The sequence below is a fragment of the Heptranchias perlo genome, chromosome 17, assembly GCF_035084215.1.
Source record: "Heptranchias perlo isolate sHepPer1 chromosome 17, sHepPer1.hap1, whole genome shotgun sequence".
NCBI lineage: Eukaryota > Metazoa > Chordata > Chondrichthyes > Hexanchiformes > Hexanchidae > Heptranchias > Heptranchias perlo.
The window spans coordinates 64,095,290-64,116,147 of NC_090341.1; positions in this window are offsets into that span (position 1 = coordinate 64,095,290).

Genomic DNA, 20,858 nt, shown 5'->3' on the forward strand with positions numbered 1-20,858 from the left:
CTCTCCCTCCAGTGTTTCTCGCACACTCTCCCCCCAGTGTATCTCTCACCCTCTCCCCCCAGTTTTTCTCTCTCTTCTCCCCAGTGTTTCTCTCTCTTGCCCCAGTATTTCTCTCTCTTCCCCGCAGTATTTCTCTCTCTTCCCCCCAGTGTTTCTCTCTCTTCCACCCAGTGTTTCTCTCCCTTCCTCATCGTGTTTCTCTCTCTTCCCCCCTGTGTTTCTCTCTCTTCCCCCAGTTTTTCTCAATCTTCATCCCAGTGTTTCATTCTATTACCCCCAGTGTTTCTCTCTCTTCCCCCCAGTGTTTCTCTCTCTTACCCCCAGTGTTTCTGTCTCTCCCCCCAGTGTTTCTCTCTCTTACCCCCAGTGTTTCTGTCTCTCTCCCCAGTGTTTCTCTCTCTCTCCCCCCAGTGTTTCTCTCTCTCCCCCCCAAGTGTTTCTCTCTCTCTCTCCCCCAGTGTTTATCTCTCTCCCCCCAGTGTTTATCTCTCTCCCGCCGCAGTGTTTCTCTCACTCTCTCCCCCCAGTGTTTCTCTCACCCTCTCCCCCCAGTGTTTCTCTCACCCTCTCCCCCCAGTGTTTCTCTCACCCTCTCCCCCCAGTTTTACTCTCTCTTCTCCCCAGTGTTTCTCTCTCTTGCCCCAGTATTTCTCTCTCTTCCTCCCAGTGTTTCTCTCTCTCTCCCCCCAGTGTTTCTCTCTATCTCCCCCCCCCAGTGTTTCTCTCTCTCCCCCCAGAGTTTTTCTCTCTCTCTCCCCCCAGTGTTTCTCTCACCCTCTACCCCCAGTGTTTCTCTCACCCTCTCCCCCCAGTGTTTCTCTCACCCTCACCCCCCAGTGTTTCTCTCACTCTCTCCCCCCAGTGTTTCTCTCACCCTCACCCCCCAGTGTTTCTCTCACTCTCTCCCCCAGTGTTTCTCTCTCTCTCCCCCCAGTGTTTCTCTCTGTCTCTCCCCCCCAGTGTTTCTCTCTCTCTCCCCCCAGTGTTTCTCTCTCTCTCTCCCCCCAGTGTTTCTCTCTCTCTCCCCCCAGTGTTTCTCTCTCTCTCCCTCCAGTGTTTCTCGCACACTCTCCCCCCAGTGTATCTCTCCCCCCTCTCTCCACAGTGTTTCTCTCACCCTCTCCCCCCAGTGTTTCTCTCACCCTCTCCCCCCAGTGTTTCTCTCACCCTCTCCCCCCAGTGTTTCTCTCACCCACTCCCCCCAGTGTTTCTCTCACCCTCTCCACCCAGTATTTCTCTCACCCTCTCTCCCAGTGTTTCTCTCACTCTCTCCCCCCAGTGTTTCTCTCTCTCTCCCACCAAGTGTTTCTCTCTCTCTCCCCCCCCAAGTGTTTCTCTCTCTCTCTCCCCCAGTGTTTATCTCTCTCCCCCCAGTGTTTATCTCTCTCCCGCCGCAGTGTTTCTCTCACTCTCTCCCCCCAGTGTTTCTCTCACACTCTCCCCCCAGTGTTTCTCTCACCCTCTCCCCCCAGTGTTTCTCTCACCCTCTCCCCCCAGTTTTTCTCTCTCTTCTCCCCAGTGTTTCTCTCTCTTGCCCCAGTATTTCTCTCTCTTCCCCGCAGTATTTCTCTCTCTTCCCCCCAGTGTTTCTCTCTCTTCCACCCAGTGTTTCTCTCCCTTCCTCATCGTGTTTCTCTCTCTTCCCCCCTGTGTTTCTCTCTCTTCCCCCAGTTTTTCTCAATCTTCATCCCAGTGTTTCATTCTATTACCCCCAGTGTTTCTCTCTCTTCCCCCCAGTGTTTCTCTCTCTTACCCCCAGTGTTTCTGTCTCTCCCCCCAGTGTTTCTCTCTCTTACCCCCAGTGTTTCTGTCTCTCCCCCAAGTGTTTCTCTCTCTCTCTCCCCTCAGTGTTTCTCACTCTCTCTCCACCCAGTGTTTCTCTCTCTCACCCCCCGTGTTTCTCTCTCTCTAACCCCAGTGTTTCTCTGTTTCTTTCCTCCAGTGTTTCTCTCTTTCTCCCCAGTGTTTCTCTCTCTCTCCCCCCAGTGCTTCTCTATCTCTCTCCCTCCAGTGTTTCTCTCTCTCTCTCCCCCACACTGTTTCTCTCTCTCTCCCCCAAGTGTTTCTCTCTCTCTCTCCCCCCAGTGATTTTCTCTCTCACTCCCCCCAGTGTTTCTCTCTCTCTCCCCCCAGTGTTTCTCTCCCCCCTCTCCCCCCAGTGTTCCTCTCACCCTCTCCCCCCAGTGTTTCTCTCTCCCTCACCCCCCAGTGTTTCTCTCACTCTCTCCCCCCAGTGTTTCTCGCTCACTCCCCCAGTGTTTCTCTCTCTCTGCCCCCTGTGTTTTCTCTCTCTCTCTCCCCAGTGTTCATTTCTCTCCCCCCAGTGTTTATCTCTCTCCCCCCAGTGTGTATCTTTCTCCACCGCAGTGTTTCCCTCTCTCTCTCAACCCAGTGTTTCTCTCTCTCTCTCCCCCCAGTGTTTCTCTCTCTCTCGCCCCCGAGTGTTTCTCTCCCCCTCTCCCCCCAGTATTTCTCTCACCCTCTCCCCCCATTGTTTCTCTCACCCTCTCCCCCCAGTGTTTCTCTCACCCTCTTCCCCCAGTGTTTCTCTCCCCCTCTCCCCCAGTGTTTCTCTCACTCTCTCCCCAGTGTTTCTCTCTCTCTCTCCCCCCAGTGTTTCTATCTCTCTCCCCCCAAGTGTATCTCTCTCACGCACCCCCCACCAAGTGTTTCTCTCTCTCGCTTCCCCCCAGTGTTTTTCTCTCTTCCCCCCAGTGTTTCTCTCTCTTCCTCCCAGTGTTTCACTCCCTTCCCCCCAGTGTTTCTCTCTCCTCCCCCCAGTGTTTCTCTCTCTTCCCCCCAGTGTTTCTCTCTCTTAACCACAGTGTTTCTCTCTCTTCCCCCCAGTGTTTCTCTCTCTTCCCCCCAGTGTTTGTCTCTCTCTCCCCAGTGTTTGTCTCTCTCTCCCCAGTGTTTCACTGTCTCTCTCTGTCTCTACTCCCAGTTTTTCTCTCTCTCTCTCCCACCAGTGTTTCTCTCTCCCTCTCCCCCCAGTGTTTCTCTCCCTCTCCCCCCAGTGTTTTTCTCTCTCTCTCTCCACCAAGTGTTTCTCTCTCTCTCCCTCAGTGTTTCTCTCTCTCTATCTCTCCCTCCAGTGTTTCTATCTCTCTTTCCCCCCAGTGTTTCTCTCTCTCTCCCCAGTGTTTCTCTCTCTCTCCCCCCAGTGCTTCTCTCTCTCTCTCTCTCTCCCTCCAGTGTTTCTCTCTCTCAATTCCCCCACTGTTTTTATCTCTCTCTCTCCCCCAATTGTTTCTCTCTCTCTCTCCCCCCAGTGTTTCTCTCTCTCTCTCCCCCCAGTGTTTCTCTCACTCTCCCCCCAGTGTTTCTCTCTCTCTCCCCCCAGAGTTTCTCTCTCTCTCTCCCCCAGTGTCTCTCTCTCTCTCTCTCTCTCTCTCCCCAGTGTTTCTCTCTCTCTTTCCCCCCAGTGTTTCTCTCTCTCTCCCCCCAATGTTTCCCTCTCTCTCCCCCCAGTGTTTCTCTCTCTCTCCCCCCAGTGTTTCTCTCTCTCTCCCCCCCAGTGTTTCTCACTCTCCCCCCAGAGTTTCTCTCTCTCTCTCCCCCCAGTGTTTCTCTCACCCTCTACCCCCAGTGTTTCTCTCACCCTCTCCCCCCAGTGTTTCTCTCACTCTCTCCCCCAGTGTTTCTCTCTCTCTCTCCCCCCAGTGTTTCTCTCTCTCTCCCCCCCCAGTGTTTCTCTCTCTCTCCCCCCAGTGTTTCTCTCTCTCTCTCCCCCCAGTGTTTCTCTCTCTCTCCCCCCAGTGTTTCTCTCTCTCTCCCTCCAGTGTTTCTCGCACACTCTCCCCCCAGTGTTTCTCTCACCCTCCCCCCCCAGTGTTTCTCTCACCCTCTCACCCCAGTGTTTCTCTCACCCTCTCCCCCCAGTGTTTCTCTCACCCTCTCCACCCAGTGTTTCTCTCACCCTCTCTCCCAGTGTTTCTCTCACTCTCTCCCCCCAGTGTTTCTCTCTCTCTCCCGCCAAGTGTTTGTCTCTCTCTCTCCCCCCAGTGTGTATTTCTCTCCCCCGCAGTGTTTCTCTCTCTCTCCCCAGTGTTTCTCTCTCTCTCCCCCCAGTGCTTCTCTCCCTCTCTCCCCCCAATATTTCTCTCACCCTCTCCCCCCATTGTGAAATATTCATTCAGGATCTCACCCATCTCTTGTGGTTCCGCACTTAGATGACCTTTTTGATCCTTAAGAGGCCCTACTGTCTCCCTAGTTACCCTTTTGCCCATTCTCTCCCCCTCTCCCCCAGTGTTTCTCTCACTCTCTCCCCAGTGTTTCTCTCTCTCTCTCCCCCCAGTGTTTCTCTCTCTCTCCCCCCAAGTGTTTATCTCTCGGTTGAGAAAGGCATGGGTGTTAGGGAACTTGGGGAAATAAATAGTGATGTCTTGAGGAGTGTACATATTACAGAGAGGGAGGTGCTGGAAGTCTTAACGCGCATCAAGGTAGATAAATCTCCTGGACCTGATGAAATGTATCCCAGGACGTTATGGGAGGTTAGGGAGGAAATTGCGGGTCCCCTAGCAGAGATATTTGAATCATCCACCGCTACAGGTGAGGTGCCTGAAGATTGGAGGGTAGCAAACGTTGTGCCTTTGTTTAAGAAGGGCGGCAGGGAAAAGCCTGGGAACTACAGACCAGTGAGCCTGACATCTGTCGTGTGTAAGTTGTTAGAGGGTATTCTGAGGGACAGGATCTACAGGCATTTGGAGAGGCAGGGACTAATTAGGAACAGTCAGCATGGTTTTGTGAGAGGAAAATCATGTCTCACGAATTTGATTGAGTTTTTTGAAGGGGTAACCAAGAAGATAGATGAGGGCTGTGCAGTAGACGTGGTCTACATGGACTTCAGCAAAGCATTTGACAAGGTACCGCATGGTAGGTTGTTACATAAGGTTAAATCTCATGGGATCCAAGGTGAGGTAGCCAATTGGATACAAAATTGGCTTGACGAGAGAAGACAGAGGGTGGTTGTCGAGGGTTGTTTTTCAAACTGGATGCCTGTGTCCAGCGGTGTGCCTCAGGGATCGGTGCTGGGTCCGCTGTTATTTGTTATTTATATTAATGATTTGGATGAGAATTTAGGAGGCATGGTTAGTAAGTTTGCAGATGACACCAAGATTGGTGGCATTGTGGACAGTGAAGAAGGTTATCTAGGATTGCAACGGGATCTTGATAAATTGGGCCAGTGGGCCGATGAATGGCAGATGGAGTTTAATTTAGATAAATGTGAGGTGATGCATTTTGGTAGATCGAATCGGGCCAGGACCTACTCCGTTAATGGTAGGGCGTTGGGGAGAGTTATAGAACAAAGAGATCTAGGAGTACAGATTCATAGCTCCTTGAAAGTGGAGTCACGGGTGGATAGGGTGGTGAAGAAGGCATTCAGCATGCTTGGTTTCATTGGTCAGAACATTGAATGCAGGAGTTGGGATGTCTTGTTGAAGTTGGACAGGGCATTGGTGAGGCCACACTTGGAGTACTGTGTACAGTTCTGGTCACCCTATTATAGAAGGGATATTATTAAACTAGAAAGAGTGCAGAAAAGATTTACTAGGATGCTACCGGGACTTGATGGTTTGACTTACAGGGAGAGGTTCGACAGACTGGGACTTTATTCCCTGGAGAGTAGGAGGTTAAGGGGTGATCTTATAGAAGTCTATAAAATAATGAGGGGCATAGATAAGGTCGATAGTCAAAATCTTTTCCCAAAGGTAGGGGAGTCTATAACGAGGGGGCACAGATTTAAGGTGAGAGGGGAGAGATACAAAAGGATCCAGAGGGGCAATTTTTTCACTCAAAGGGTGGTGAGTGTCTGGAACGAGCTGCCAGAGGCAGTAGTAGAGGCGGGTACAATTTTGTCTTTTAAAAAGCATTTGGACAGTTACATGGGGAAGATGGGTATCGAGGGATATGGGCCAAGTGCAGGCAATTGGGACTAGCTTAGTGGTATAAACTGGGCGACATGGACATGTTGGGCCGAAGGGCCTGTTTCCATGTTGTAACTTCTATGATTCTATGATTCTATGATTCTCTTACCCCCAGATTTTCTCTCTCTTCCTCCCAGTGTTTCACTCCCTTCCCCCCAGTGTTTCTCTCTCTTCCCCCCATTGTTTCTCTCTCTTACCCCCAGATTTTCTCTCTCTTCCCCCCAGTGTTTCTCTCTCTTCCCCCCAGGGTATCTCTCTCTTAACCACAGTGTTTCTCTCTCTTCCCCCCAGTGTTTCTCTCTCTTCCCCCCAGTGTTTCTCTGTCTTCCCCCCAGTGTTTGCCTCTCTCTCCCCAGTGTTTCACTGTCTCTCTCTGTCTCTACTCCCAGTATTTTTCTCTCTCTCTCCCACCAGTGTTTCTCTCTCCCTCTCCCCCCAGTGTTTCTCTCCCTCTCCCCCCAGTGTGTTTCTCTCTCTCTCTCCACCAAGTGTTTCTCTCTCTCTCCCTCAGTGTTTCTCTCTCTCTATCTCTCCCTCCAGTGTTTCTATCTCTCTTTCCCCCCAGTGTTTCTCTCTCTCCCCAGTGTTTCTCTCTCTCTCCCCCCAGTGCTTCTCTCTCTCTCTCCCTCCAGTGTTTCTCTCTCTCTATTCCCCCACTGTTTCTCTCTCTCTCTCCCGCAATTGTTTCTCTCTCTCTCACCCCCCAGTGTTTCTCTCTCTCTCTCCCCCCAGTGTTTCTCACTCTCTCTCCCCCCAGTGTTTCTCTCTCTCTCCCCCCCAGTGTTTCTCTCTCTCTCCCCCCAGAGTATCTCTCTCTCTCTCTCCCCAGGGTTTCTCTCACCCTCTACCCCCAGTGTTTCTCTCACCCTCTCCCCCCAGTGTTTCTCTCACCCTCACCCCCCAGTGTTTCTCTCACTCTCTCCCCCAGTGTTTCTATCTCTCTCCCCCCAGTGTTTCTCTCTCTCTCTCTCCCCCCAGTGTTTCTCTCTCTCTCTCCCCAGTGTTTCTCTCTCTCTCCCCCCAGTGCTTCTCTCTCTCTCTCTCTCCCTCCAGTGTTTCTCTCTCTCTATTCCCCCACTGTCTCTCTCTCTCTCCCGCAATTGTTTCTCTCTCTCTCTCCCCCCAGTGTTTCTCGCACACTCTCCCCCCAGTGTATCTCTCCCCCTCTCTCCCCAGTGTTTCTCTCACCCTCTCACCCCAGTGTTTCTCTCACCCTCTACCCCCCAGTGTTTCTCTCACCCTCTCCCCCCAGTGTTTATCTCACCCTCTCCCCCCAGTGTTTCTCTCACCCTCTCCACCCAGTGTTTCTCTCACCCTCTCCCCCCAGTATTTCTCTCTCTCTCCCACCAAGTGTTTCTCTCTCTCTCCCCCCCAAGTGTTTCTCTCTCTCTCTCCCCCAGTGTTTATCTCTCTCCCCCCAGTGTTCAACTCTCTCCCGCCGCAGTGTTTCTCTCACTCTCTCCCCCCAGTGTTTCTCTCACCCTCTCCCCCCAGTGTTTCTCTCACCCGCTCCCCCCAGTTTTTCTCTCTCTTCTCCCCAGTGTTTCTCTCTCTTGCCCCAGTATTTCTCTCTCTTCCCCCCAGTATTTCTCTCTCTTCCCCCCAGTGTTTCTCTCTCTTCCACCCAGTGATTCTCTCCCTTCCTCATCGTGTTTCTCTCTCTTCCCCCCTGTGTTTCTCTCTCTTCCCCCAGTGTTTCTCAATCTTCATCCCAGTGTTTCACTCTATTCCCCCCAGTGTTTCTCTCTCTTCCCCCAGTGTTTCTCTCTCTTACCCCCAGTGTTTCTGTCTCTCCCCCAAGTGTTTCTCTCTCTCTCTCCCCTCAGTGTTTCTCACTCTCTCTCCACCCAGTGTTTCTCTCTCTCTCTCCCCCCATGTTTCTCTCTCTCTCTCTCTCTCCCCAGTGTTTCTCTCTCTGTTTCCCCCAGTGTTTCTCTCTCTCTCCCCAGTGTTTCTCTCTCTCCCCCCAGTGCTTCTCTCTCTCTCTCCCTCCAGTGTTTCTCTCTCTCTCCCCCCCACTGTTTCTCTCTCTCTCCCCCAAGTATTTCTCTCTCGGTTGAGAAAGGCATTGATGTTAGGGAACTTGGGGAAATAAATAGTGATGTCTTGAGGAGTGTACATATTACAGAGAGGGAGGTGCTGGAAGTCTTAACGCGCATCAAGGTAGATAAATCTCCGGGACCTGATGAAATGTATCCCAGGACGTTATGGGAGGTTAGGGAGGAAATTGCGGGTCCCCTAGCAGAGATATTTGAATCATCCACCGCTACAGGTGAGGTGCCTGAAGATTGGAGGGTAGCAAACGTTGTGCCTTTGTTTAAGAAGGGCGGCAGGGAAAAGCCTGGGAACTACAGACCAGTGAGCCTGACATCTGTAGTGGGTAAGTTGTTAGAGGGTATTCTGAGGGACAGGATCTACAGGCATTTGGAGAGGCAGGGACTAATTAGGAACAGTCAGCATGGTTTTGTGAGAGGAAAATCATGTCTCACGAATTTGATTGAGTTTTTTGAAGGGGTAACCAAGAAGATAGATGAGGGCTGTGCAGTAGACGTGGTCTACATGGACTTCAGCAAAGCATTTGACAAGGTACCGCATGGTAGGTTGTTACATAAGGTTAAATCTCATGGGATCCAAGGTGAGGTAGCCAATTGGATACAAAATTGGCTTGACGACAGATGACAGAGAACATAAGAACATAAGAACATAAGAAATTGGAGCAGGAGTAGGCCAATCGGCCCCTCGAGCCTGCTCCGCCATTCAATAAGATCATGGCTGATCTGATCCCAACCACAAATCTAAAGAACACAAGAAGTCGGAGCAGGACCCGGCCACATAGCCCCTGGGCCCTCTCCGCCACCCACAGGGCATTGACCGATCCGAACTCAGCTTCATGTCCAATTTCCTGCCTGCTCCCCATAACCCCTAATTCCCTTTACTTCTAGGAAACTGTCTATTTCTGTTTTAAATTTATCGAATGATGTAGCTTCCACAGCTTCCTGGGGCAGCAAATTCCACAGACCGACCACCCTCTGAGTGAAGAAGTTTCTCCTCATCTCAGTTTTGAAAGAGCAGCCCCTTATTCTAAGATTATGCCCCCTAGTTCTAGTTTCACCCATCTTTGGGAACATCCTTACTGCATCCACCCGATCAAGACCCTTCACAATCTTATATGTTTCAATAAGATCGCCTCTCATTCTTCTGAACTCCAATGAGTAGAGTCCCAATCTACTCAACCTCTCCTCATATGTCCGCCCCCTCATCCCCGGGATTAACCGAGTGAACCTTCTTTGTACTGCCTCGAGAGCAAGAGGGTGGTTGTCGAGGGTTGTTTTTCAAACTGGATGCCTGTGTCCAGCGGTGTGCCTCAGGGATCGGTGCTGGGTCCGCTGTTATTTGTTATTTATATTAATGATTTGGATGAGAATTTAGGAGGCATGGTTAGTAAGTTTGCAGATGACACCAAGATTGGTGGCATTGTGGACAGTGAAGAAGGTTATCTAGGATTGCAACGGGATCTTGATAAATTGGGCCAGTGGGCCGATGAATGGCAGATGGAGTTTAATTTAGATAAATGTGAGGTGATGCATTTTGGTGGATCGAATCGGGCCAGGACCTACTCCGTTAATGGTAGGGCGTTGGGGAGAGTTATAGAACAAAGAGATCTAGGAGTACAGATTCATAGCTCCTTGAAAGTGGAGTCACAGGTGGATAGGGTGGTGAAGAAGGCATTCAGCATGCTTGGTTTCATTGGTCAGAACATTGAATGCAGGAGTTGGGATGTCTTGTTGAAGTTGGACAGGGCATTGGTGAGGCCACACTTGGAGTACTGTGTACAGTTCTGGTCACCCTATTATAGAAGGGATATTATTAAACTAGAAAGAGTGCAGAAAAGATTTACTAGGATGCTACCGGGACTTGATGGTTTGACTTACAGGGAGAGGTTCGACAGACTGGGACTTTATTCCCTGGAGAGTAGGAGGTTAAGGGGTGATCTTATAGAAGTCTATAAAATAATGAGGGGCATAGATAAGGTCGATAGTCAAAATCTTTTCCCAAAGGTAGGGGAGTCTATAACGAGGGGGCACAGATTTAAGGTGAGAGGGGAGAGATACAAAAGGATCCAGAGGGGCAATTTTTTCACTCAAAGGGTGGTGAGTGTCTGGAACGAGCTGCCAGAGGCAGTAGTAGAGGCGGGTACAATTTTGTCTTTTAAAAAGCATTTGGACAGTTACATGGGGAAGATGGGTATCGAGGGATATGGGCCAAGTGCAGGCAATTGGGACTAGCTTAGTGGTATAAACTGGGCGACATGGACATGTTGGGCCGAAGGGCCTGTTTCCATGTTGTAACTTCTATGATTCTATGATTCTATGATTCTCTTACCCCCAGATTTTCTCTCTCTTCCTCCCAGTGTTTCACTCCCTTCCCCCCAGTGTTTCTCTCTCTTCCCCCCATTGTTTCTCTCTCTTACCCCCAGATTTTCTCTCTCTTCCCCCCAGTGTTTCTCTCTCTTCCCCCCAGGGTATCTCTCTCTTAACCACAGTGTTTCTCTCTCTTCCCCCCAGTGTTTCTCTCTCTTCCCCCCAGTGTTTCTCTGTCTTCCCCCCAGTGTTTGCCTCTCTCTCCCCAGTGTTTCACTGTCTCTCTCTGTCTCTACTCCCAGTATTTTTCTCTCTCTCTCCCACCAGTGTTTCTCTCTCCCTCTCCCCCCAGTGTTTCTCTCCCTCTCCCCCCAGTGTGTTTCTCTCTCTCTCTCCACCAAGTGTTTCTCTCTCTCTCCCTCAGTGTTTCTCTCTCTCTATCTCTCCCTCCAGTGTTTCTATCTCTCTTTCCCCCCAGTGTTTCTCTCTCTCCCCAGTGTTTCTCTCTCTCTCCCCCCAGTGCTTCTCTCTCTCTCTCCCTCCAGTGTTTCTCTCTCTCTATTCCCCCACTGTTTCTCTCTCTCTCTCCCGCAATTGTTTCTCTCTCTCTCTCCCCCCAGTGTTTCTCTCTCTCTCTCCCCCCAGTGTTTCTCTCTCTCTCTCCCCCCAGTGTTTCTCTCTCTCTCCCCCCCAGTGTTTCTCTCTCTCTCCCCCCAGAGTATCTCTCTCTCTCTCTCCCCAGGGTTTCTCTCACCCTCTACCCCCAGTGTTTCTCTCACCCTCTCCCCCCAGTGTTTCTCTCACCCTCACCCCCCAGTGTTTCTCTCACTCTCTCCCCCAGTGTTTCTATCTCTCTCCCCCCAGTGTTTCTCTCTCTCTCTCTCCCCCCAGTGTTTCTCTCTCTCTCTCCCCAGTGTTTCTCTCTCTCTCCCCCCAGTGCTTCTCTCTCTCTCTCCGTCCAGTGTTTCTCTCTCTCTATTCCCCCACTGTTTCTCTCTCTCTCTCCTGCAATTGTTTCTCTCTCTCTCTCCCCCCAGTGTTTCTCGCACACTCTCCCCCCAGTGTATCTCTCCCCCTCTCTCCCCAGTGTTTCTCTCACCCTCTCACCCCAGTGTTTCTCTCACCCTCTACCCCCCAGTGTTTCTCTCACCCTCTCCCCCCAGTGTTTATCTCACCCTCTCCCCCCAGTGTTTCTCTCACCCTCTCCACCCAGTGTTTCTCTCACCCTCTCCCCCCAGTATTTCTCTCTCTCTCCCACCAAGTGTTTCTCTCTCTCTCCCCCCCAAGTGTTTCTCTCTCTCTCTCCCCCAGTGTTTATCTCTCTCCCCCCAGTGTTCAACTCTCTCCCGCCGCAGTGTTTCTCTCACTCTCTCCCCCCAGTGTTTCTCTCACCCTCTCCCCCCAGTGTTTCTCTCACCCGCTCCCCCCAGTTTTTCTCTCTCTTCTCCCCAGTGTTTCTCTCTCTTGCCCCAGTATTTCTCTCTCTTCCCCCCAGTATTTCTCTCTCTTCCCCCCAGTGTTTCTCTCTCTTCCACCCAGTGATTCTCGCCCTTCCTCATCGTGTTTCTCTCTCTTCCCCCCTGTGTTTCTCTCTCTTCCCCCAGTGTTTCTCAATCTTCATCCCAGTGTTTCACTCTATTCCCCCCAGTGTTTCTCTCTCTTCCCCCAGTGTTTCTCTCTCTTACCCCCAGTGTTTCTGTCTCTCCCCCAAGTGTTTCTCTCTCTCTCTCCCCTCAGTGTTTCTCACTCTCTCTCCACCCAGTGTTTCTCTCTCTCTCTCCCCCTATGTTTCTCTCTCTCTCTCTCTCTCCCCAGTGTTTCTCTCTCTCTTTCCCCCAGTGTTTCTCTCTCTCTCCCCAGTGTTTCTCTCTCTCCCCCCAGTGATTCTCTCTCTCTCTCCCTCCAGTGTTTCTCTCTCTCTCCCCCCCCACTGTTTCTCTCTCTCTCCCCCAAGTGTTTCTCTCTCTCTCTCCCCCCGTGTTTCTCTCTCTCTCTCTCTCTCTCTCCCCAGTGTTTCTCGCTCTCTTTCCCCCAGTGTTTCTCTCTCTCTCCCCAGTGTTTCTCTCTCTCCCCCCAGTGCTTCTCTCTCTCTCTCCCTCCAGTGTTTCTCTCTCTCTCCCCCCCACTGTTTCTCTCTCTCTCCCCCAAGTGTTTCTCACTCTCTCTCCACCCAGTGTTTCTCTCTCTCTCTCCCCCCGTGTTTCTCTCTCTCTCTCTCTCTCCCTAGTGTTTCTCTCTCTCTTTCCCCCAGTGTTTCTCTCTCTCTCCCCAGTGTTTCTCTCTCTCCCCCCAGTGCTTCTCTCTCTCTCTCCCTCCAGTGTTTCTCTCTCTCTCCCCCCCACTGTTTCTCTCTCTCTCCCCCAAGTGTTTCTCTCTCTCTCTCCCCCCAGTGTTTTTCTCTCTCTCTCCCCCCAGTGTTTCTCTCTCTCTCCCCCCAGTGTTTCTCTCACCCTCTCCCCCCAGTGTTTCTCTCACCCTCTCCCCCCAGTGTTTCTCTCTCCCTCACCCCCCAGTGTTTCTCTCACTCTCTCCCCCAGTGTTTCTCGCTCACTCCCCCTGTGTTTCTCTCTCTCTGCCCCCTGTGTTTCTCTCTCTCTCTCCCCAGTGTTCATTTCTCTCCCCGCAGTGTTCATTTCTCTCCCCCCAGTGTTTATCTCTCTCCCCCCAGTGTGTATCTCTCTCCCCCGCAGTGTTTCTCTCACTCTCTCAACCCAGTGTTTCTCTCTCTCTCTCCCCCCAGTGTTTCTCTCTCTCTCTCTCCCGAGTGTTTCTCTCCCCCTCTCCCCCCAGTATTTCTCTCACCCTCTCCCCCCATTGTTTCTCTCACCCTCTCCCCCCAGTGTTTCTCTCACCCTCTTCCCCCAGTGTTTCTCTCCCCCTCTCCCCCAGTGTTTCTCTCACTCTCTCCCCAGTGTTTCTCTCTCTCTCCCCCCAGTGTTTCTCTCTCTCTCCCCCCAAGTGTATCTCTCTCACTCACCCCCCACCAAGTGTTTCTCTCTCTCGCTTCCCCCCAGTGTTTTTCTCTCTTCCCCCCAGTATTTCTCTCTCTTCCTCCCAGTGTTTCACTCCCTTCCCCCCAGTGTTTCTCTCTCTTCCCCCCATTGTTTCTCTCTCTTACCCCCAGATTTTCTCTCTCTTCCCCCCAGTGTTTCTCTCTCTTCCCCCCAGGGTTTCTCTGTCTTAACCACAGTGTTTCTCTCTCTTCCCCCCAGTGTTTCTCTCTCTTCCCCCCAGTGTTTCTCTGTCTTCCCCCCAGTGTTTGTCTCTCTCTCCCCAGTGTTTCACTGTCTCTCTCTGTCTCTACTCCCAGTTTTTCTCTCTCTCTCTCCCACCAGTGTTTCTCTCTCCCTCTCCCCCCAGTGTTTCTCTCCCTCTCCCCCCAGTGTTTTTCTCTCTCTCTCTCCACCAAGTGTTTCTCTCTCTCTCCCCCCAGTGCTTCTCTCTCTCTCTCCCTCCAGTGTTTCTCTCTCTCTATTCCCCCACTGTTTCTCTCTCTCTCTCCCCCAATTGTTTCTCACTCTCTCTCCCCCCAGTGTTTCTCTCTCTCTCTCCCCCCAGTGTTTCTCTCTCTCTCCCCCCAGTGTTTCTCTCACTCTCTCCCCCCAGTGTTTCTCTCCCCCTCTCCCCCCAGTGTTTCTCTCACCCTCTCCCCCCAGTGTTTCTCTCTCTCTCCCACCAAGTGTTTCTCTCTCTCTCCCACCCCCCAAGTGTTTCTCTCTCTCTCCCCCAGTGTTTATCTCTGTCCCCCCAGTGTTTATCTCTCTCCCGCCGCAGTATTTCTCTCTCTCTCTCACCCCAGTGTTTCTCTCTCTCTCTCCCCAGTGTTACTCTCTCTCTCCCCCCCAGTGTTTCTTTCTCTCTCTCCCCCCAGTGATTGTCTCTCTCTCTTCCCGCAGTGTTTCTCTCTCTCTCTCTCTCCCCCCAGTGTTTCTCTCTCTCTCCCCCCAGTGTTTCTCTCTCTCCCCCTCCAGTGTTTCTCGCACACTCTCCCCCCAGTGTTTCTCTCACCATCCCCCCCAATGTTTCTCTCACCCTGTCCCCCAAGTGTTTCTCTCACCCTCTCCCCCCAGTGTTTCTCTCACCCTCTCCCCCCAGTGTTTCTCTCTCTCTCCCACCAAGTGTTTCTCTCTCTCTCTCCCCCAGTGTTTATCTCTCTCCCCCCAGTGTTTATCTCTCTCCCGCCGCAGTGTTTCTCTCACTCTCTCCCCCAAGTGTTTCTCTCACCCTCTCCCCCCAGTGTTTCTCTCACCCTCTCCCCCCAGTGTTTCTCTCACCCTCTCCCCCCAGTTTTTCTCTCTCTTCTCCCCATTGTTTCTCTCTCTTGCCCCAGTATTTCTCTCTCTTCCCCCCAGTATTTCTCTCTCTTCCCCCCAGTGTTTCTCTCTCTTCCACCCACTGTTTCTCTCCCTTCCTCATCGTGTTTCTCTCTCTTTGCCCCTGTGTTTCTCTCTCTTCCCCCAGTGTTTCTCAATCTTCATCCCAGTGTTTCACTCTATTCCCCCCAGTGTTTCTCTCTCTTCCCCCCAGCGTTTCTCTCTCTTACCCCCAGTGTTTCTGTCTCTCCCCCCAGTGTTTCTCTCTCTTCCCCCCAGTGTTTCTGTCTCTCCCCCAAGTGTTTCTCTCTCTCTCTCCCCTCAGTGTTTTTCACTCTCTCTCCACCCAGTGTTTCTCTCTCTATCCCCCCGTGTTTCTCTCTCTCTCTCTCCCCCCAGTGTTTCTCTCTCTCTTTCCCCCAGTGTTTCTCTCTCTCTCCCCAGTGTTTCTCTCTCTCTCCCCCCAGTGCTTCACTCTCTCTCTCCCTCCAGTGTTTCTCTCTCTCTCCCCCCCCACTGTTTCTCTCTCTCTCCCCCAAGTGTTTCTCTCTCTCTCTCCCCCCATTGTTTTTCTCTCTCTCTCCCCCCAGTGTTTCTCTCTCTCTCCCCCCAGTGTTTCTCTCTCCCTCACCCCCCAGTGTTTCTCTCACTCTCTCCCCCCAGTGTTTCTCGCTCACTCCCCCAGTGTTTCTCTCTCTCTGCCCCCTGTGTTTCTCTCTCTCTCCCCAGTGTTCATTTCTCTCCCCCCAGTGTTTATCTCTCTCCCCCCAGTGTGTATCTCTCTCCCCCGCAGTGTTTCCCTCTCTCTCTCAACCCAGTGTTTCTCTCTCTCTCTCCCCCCAGTGTTTCTCTCTCTCTCTCCCCCGAGTGTTTCTCTCCCTCTCTCCCCCCAATATTTCTCTCACCCTCTCCCCCCATTGTTTCTCTCACCCTCTCCCCACAGTGTTTCTCTCACCCTCTTCCCCCAGTGTTTCTCTCCCCCTCTCCCCCAGTGTTTCTCTCACTCTCTCCCCAGTGTTGCTCTCTCTCTCTCCCCCCAGTGTTTCTCTCTCTCTCCCCCCAAGTGTATCTCTCTCACTCACCCCCCACCAAGTGTTTCTCTCTCTCGCTTCCCCCCAGTGTTTTTCTCTCTTCCCCTCAGTATTTCTCTCTCTTCCTCCCAGTGTTTCACTCCCTTCCCCCCAGTGTTTCTCTCTCTTCCCCCCATTGTTTCTCTCTCTTACCCCCAAATTTTCTCTCTCTTCCTCCCAGTGTTTCACTCCCTTCCCCCCATTGTTTCTCTCTCTTCCCCCCATTGTTTCTCTCTCTTACCCCCAGATTTTCTCTCTCTTCCCCCCAGTGTTTCTCTCTCTTCCCCCCAGGGTATCTCTCTCTTAACCACAGTGTTTCTCTCTCTTCCCCCCAGTGTTTCTCTCTCTTCCCCCCAGTGTTTCTCTGTCTTCCCCCCAGTGTTTGTCTCTCTCTCCCCAGTGTTTCACTGTCTCTCTCTGTCTCTACTCCCAGTATTTTTCTCTCTCTCTCCCACCAGTGTTTCTCTCTCCCTCTCCCCCAGTGTTTCTCTCCCTCTCCCCCCAGTGTGTTTCTCTCTCTCTCTCCACCAAGTGTTTCTCTCTCTCTCCCTCAGTGTTTCTCTCTCTCTATCTCTCCCTCCAGTGTTTCTATCTCTCTTTCCCCCCAGTGTTTCTCTCTCTCCCCAGTGTTTCTCTCTCTCTCCCCCCAGTGCTTCTCTCTCTCTCTCCCTCCAGTGTTTCTCTCTCTCTATTCCCCCACTGTTTCTCTCTCTCTCTCCCGCAATTGTTTCTCTCTCTCTCTCCCCCCAGTGTTTCTCTCTCTCTCTCCCCCCAGTGTTTCTCTCTCTCTCTCCCACCAGTGTTTCTCTCTCTCACCCCCCCAGTGTATCTCTCTCTCTCCCCCCAGAGTTTCTCTCTCTCTCTCTCCCCAGTGTTTCTCACACCCTCTACCCCCAGTGTTTCTCTCACCCTCTCCCCCCAGTGTTTCTCTCACCCTCACGCCCCAGTGTTTCTCTCATTCTCTCCCCCAGTGTTTCTATCTCTCTCTCCCCAGTGTTTCTCTCTCTCTCTCTCCCCCCAGTGTTTCTCTCTCTCTCTCCCCAGTGTTTCTCTCTCTCTCCCCCCAGTGCTTCTCTCTCTCTCTCCCTCCAGTGTTTCTCTCTCTCTATTCCCCCACCGTTTCTCTCTCTCTCTCCCGCAATTGTTTCTCTCTCTCTCCCCCCAGTGTTTCTCGCACACTCTCCCCCCAGTGTATCTCTCCCCCTCTCTCCCCAGTGTTTCTCTCACCCTCTCCCCCCAGTGTTTCTCTCACCCTCTCCCCCCAGTGTTTCTCTCACCCTCTCCCCCCAGTGTTTATCTCACCCTCTCCCCCCAGTGTTTCTCTCACCCTCTCCACCCAGTGTTTCTCTCTCTCTCTCCCCCCAGTGTTTCTCTCTCTCCCCCCCAGTGTTTCTCTCTCTCTCCCCCCAGAGTTTCTCTCTCTCTCTCTCCCCAGTGTTTCTCACACCCTCTATCCCCAGTGTTTATCTCACACTCTCCCCCCAGTGTTTCTCTCACCCTCACCCCCCAGTGTTTCTCTCATTCTCTCCCCCAGTGTTTCTATCTCTCTCCCCCCAGTGTTTCTCTCTCTCTCCCTCCCCCCAGTGTTTCTCTCTCTCTCTCCCCAATGTTTCTCTCTCTCTCCCCCCAGTGCTTCTCTCTCTCTCTCCCTCCAGTGTTTCTCTCTCTCTATTCCCCCACCGTTTCTCTCTCTCTCTCCCGCAATTGTTTCTCTCTCTCTCCCCCCAGTGTTTCTCGCACACTCTCCCCCCAGTGTATCTCTCCCCCTCTCTCCCCAGTGTTTCTCTCACCCTCTCCCCCCAGTGTTTCTCTCACCCTCTCCCCCCAGTGTTTCTCTCACCCTCTCCCCCCAGTGTTTATCTCACCCTCTCCCCCCAGTGTTTCTCTCACCCTCTCCACCCAGTGTTTCTCTCACCCTCTCCCCCCAGTATTTCTCTCTCTCTCCCACCAAGTGTTTCTCTCTCTCTCCCCCCCAAGTGTTTCTCTCTCTCTCCCCCCCAGTGTTTCTCTCTCTCTCCCCCCAGAGTTTCTCTCTCTCTCTCTCCCCAGTGTTTCTCACACCCTCTACCCCCAGTGTTTCTCTCACCCTCTCCCCCCAGTGTTTCTCTCACCCTCACGCCCCAGTGTTTCTCTCATTCTCTCCCCCAGTGTTTCTATCTCTCTCTCCCCAGTGTTTCTCTCTCTCTCTCTCCCCCCAGTGTTTCTCTCTCTCTCTCCCCAGTGTTTCTCTCTCTCTCCCCCCAGTGCTTCTCTCTCTCTCTCCCTCCAGTGTTTCTCTCTCTCTATTCCCCCACCGTTTCTCTCTCTCTCTCCCGCAATTGTTTCTCTCTCTCTCCCCCCAGTGTTTCTCGCACACTCTCCCCCCAGTGTATCTCTCCCCCTCTCTCCCCAGTGTTTCTCTCACCCTCTCCCCCCAGTGTTTCTCTCACCCTCTCCCCCCAGTGTTTCTCTCACCCTCTCCCCCCAGTGTTTATCTCACCCTCTCCCCCCAGTGTTTCTCTCACCCTCTCCACCCAGTGTTTCTCTCTCTCTCTCCCCCCAGTGTTTCTCTCTCTCCCCCCCAGTGTTTCTCTCTCTCTCCCCCCAGAGTTTCTCTCTCTCTCTCTCCCCAGTGTTTCTCACACCCTCTATCCCCAGTGTTTATCTCACACTCTCCCCCCAGTGTTTCTCTCACCCTCACCCCCCAGTGTTTCTCTCATTCTCTCCCCCAGTGTTTCTATCTCTCTCCCCCCAGTGTTTCTCTCTCTCTCCCTCCCCCCAGTGTTTCTCTCTCTCTCTCCCCAATGTTTCTCTCTCTCTCCCCCCAGTGCTTCTCTCTCTCTCTCCCTCCAGTGTTTCTCTCTCTCTATTCCCCCACCGTTTCTCTCTCTCTCTCCCGCAATTGTTTCTCTCTCTCTCCCCCCAGTGTTTCTCGCACACTCTCCCCCCAGTGTATCTCTCCCCCTCTCTCCCCAGTGTTTCTCTCACCCTCTCCCCCCAGTGTTTCTCTCACCCTCTCCCCCCAGTGTTTCTCTCACCCTCTCCCCCCAGTGTTTATCTCACCCTCTCCCCCCAGTGTTTCTCTCACCCTCTCCACCCAGTGTTTCTCTCACCCTCTCCCCCCAGTATTTCTCTCTCTCTCCCACCAAGTGTTTCTCTCTCTCTCCCCCCCAAGTGTTTCTCTCTCTCTCTCCCCCAGTGTTTATCTCTCTCCCCCCAGTGTTTAACTCTCTCCCGCCGCAGTGTTTCTCTCACTCTCTCCCCCCAGTGTTTCTCTCACCCTCTCCCCCCAGTGTTTCTCTCACCCGCTGCCCCCAGTTTTTCTCTCTCTTCTCCCCAGTGTTTCTCTCTCTTGCCCCAGTATTTCTCTCTCTTCCCCCCAGTATTTCTCTCTCTTCCCCCCAGTGTTTCTCTCTCTCTCCCCCCAAGTGTATCTCTCTCACTCACCCCCCACCAAGTGTTTCTCTCTCTCGCTTCCCCCCAGTGTTTTTCTCTCTTCCCCTCAGTATTTCTCTCTCTTCCTCCCAGTGTTTCACTCCCTTCCCCCCAGTGTTTCTCTCTCTTCCCCCCATTGTTTCTCTCTCTTACCCCCAAATTTTCTCTCTCTTCCTCCCAGTGTTTCACTCCCTTCCCCCCATTGTTTCTCTCTCTTCCCCCCATTGTTTCTCTCTCTTACCCCCAGATTTTCTCTCTCTTCCCCCCAGTGTTTCTCTCTCTTCCCCCCAGGGTATCTCTCTCTTAACCACAGTGTTTCTCTCTCTTCCCCCCAGTGTTTCTCTCTCTTCCCCCCAGTGTTTCTCTGTCTTCCCCCCAGTGTTTGTCTCTCTCTCCCCAGTGTTTCACTGTCTCTCTCTGTCTCTACTCCCAGTATTTTTCTCTCTCTCTCCCACCAGTGTTTCTCTCTCCCTCTCCCCCAGTGTTTCTCTCCCTCTCCCCCCAGTGTGTTTCTCTCTCTCTCTCCACCAAGTGTTTCTCTCTCTCTCCCTCAGTGTTTCTCTCTCTCTATCTCTCCCTCCAGTGTTTCTATCTCTCTTTCCCCCCAGTGTTTCTCTCTCTCCCCAGTGTTTCTCTCTCTCTCCCCCCAGTGCTTCTCTCTCTCTCTCCCTCCAGTGTTTCTCTCTCTCTATTCCCCCACTGTTTCTCTCTCTCTCTCCCGCAATTGTTTCTCTCTCTCTCTCCCCCCAGTGTTTCTCTCTCTCTCTCCCCCCAGTGTTTCTCTCTCTCTCTCCCACCAGTGTTTCTCTCTCTCCCCCCCCCAGTGTATCTCTCTCTCTCCCCCCAGAGTTTCTCTCTCTCTCTCTCCCCAGTGTTTCTCACACCCTCTACCCCCAGTGTTTCTCTCACCCTCTCCCCCCAGTGTTTCTCTCACCCTCACGCCCCAGTGTTTCTCTCATTCTCTCCCCCAGTGTTTCTATCTCTCTCTCCCCAGTGTTTCTCTCTCTCTCTCTCCCCCCAGTGTTTCTCTCTCTCTCTCCCCAGTGTTTCTCTCTCTCTCCCCCCAGTGCTTCTCTCTCTCTCTCCCTCCAGTGTTTCTCTCTCTCTATTCCCCCACCGTTTCTCTCTCTCTCTCCCGCAATTGTTTCTCTCTCTCTCCCCCCAGTGTTTCTCGCACACTCTCCCCCCAGTGTATCTCTCCCCCTCTCTCCCCAGTGTTTCTCTCACCCTCTCCCCCCAGTGTTTCTCTCACCCTCTCCCCCCAGTGTTTCTCTCACCCTCTCCCCCCAGTGTTTATCTCACCCTCTCCCCCCAGTGTTTCTCTCACCCTCTCCACCCAGTGTTTCTCTCTCTCTCTCCCCCCAGTGTTTCTCTCTCTCCCCCCCAGTGTTTCTCTCTCTCTCCCCCCAGAGTTTCTCTCTCTCTCTCTCCCCAGTGTTTCTCACACCCTCTATCCCCAGTGTTTATCTCACACTCTCCCCCCAGTGTTTCTCTCACCCTCACCCCCCAGTGTTTCTCTCATTCTCTCCCCCAGTGTTTCTATCTCTCTCCCCCCAGTGTTTCTCTCTCTCTCTCTCCCCCCAGTGTTTCTCTCTCTCTCTCCCCAGTGTTTCTCTCTCTCTCCCCCCAGTGCTTCTCTCTCTCTCTCCCTCCAGTGTTTCTCTCTCTCTATTCCCCCACCGTTTCTCTCTCTCTCTCCCGCAATTGTTTCTCTCTCTCTCCCCCCAGTGTTTCTCGCACACTCTCCCCCCAGTGTATCTCTCCCCCTCTCTC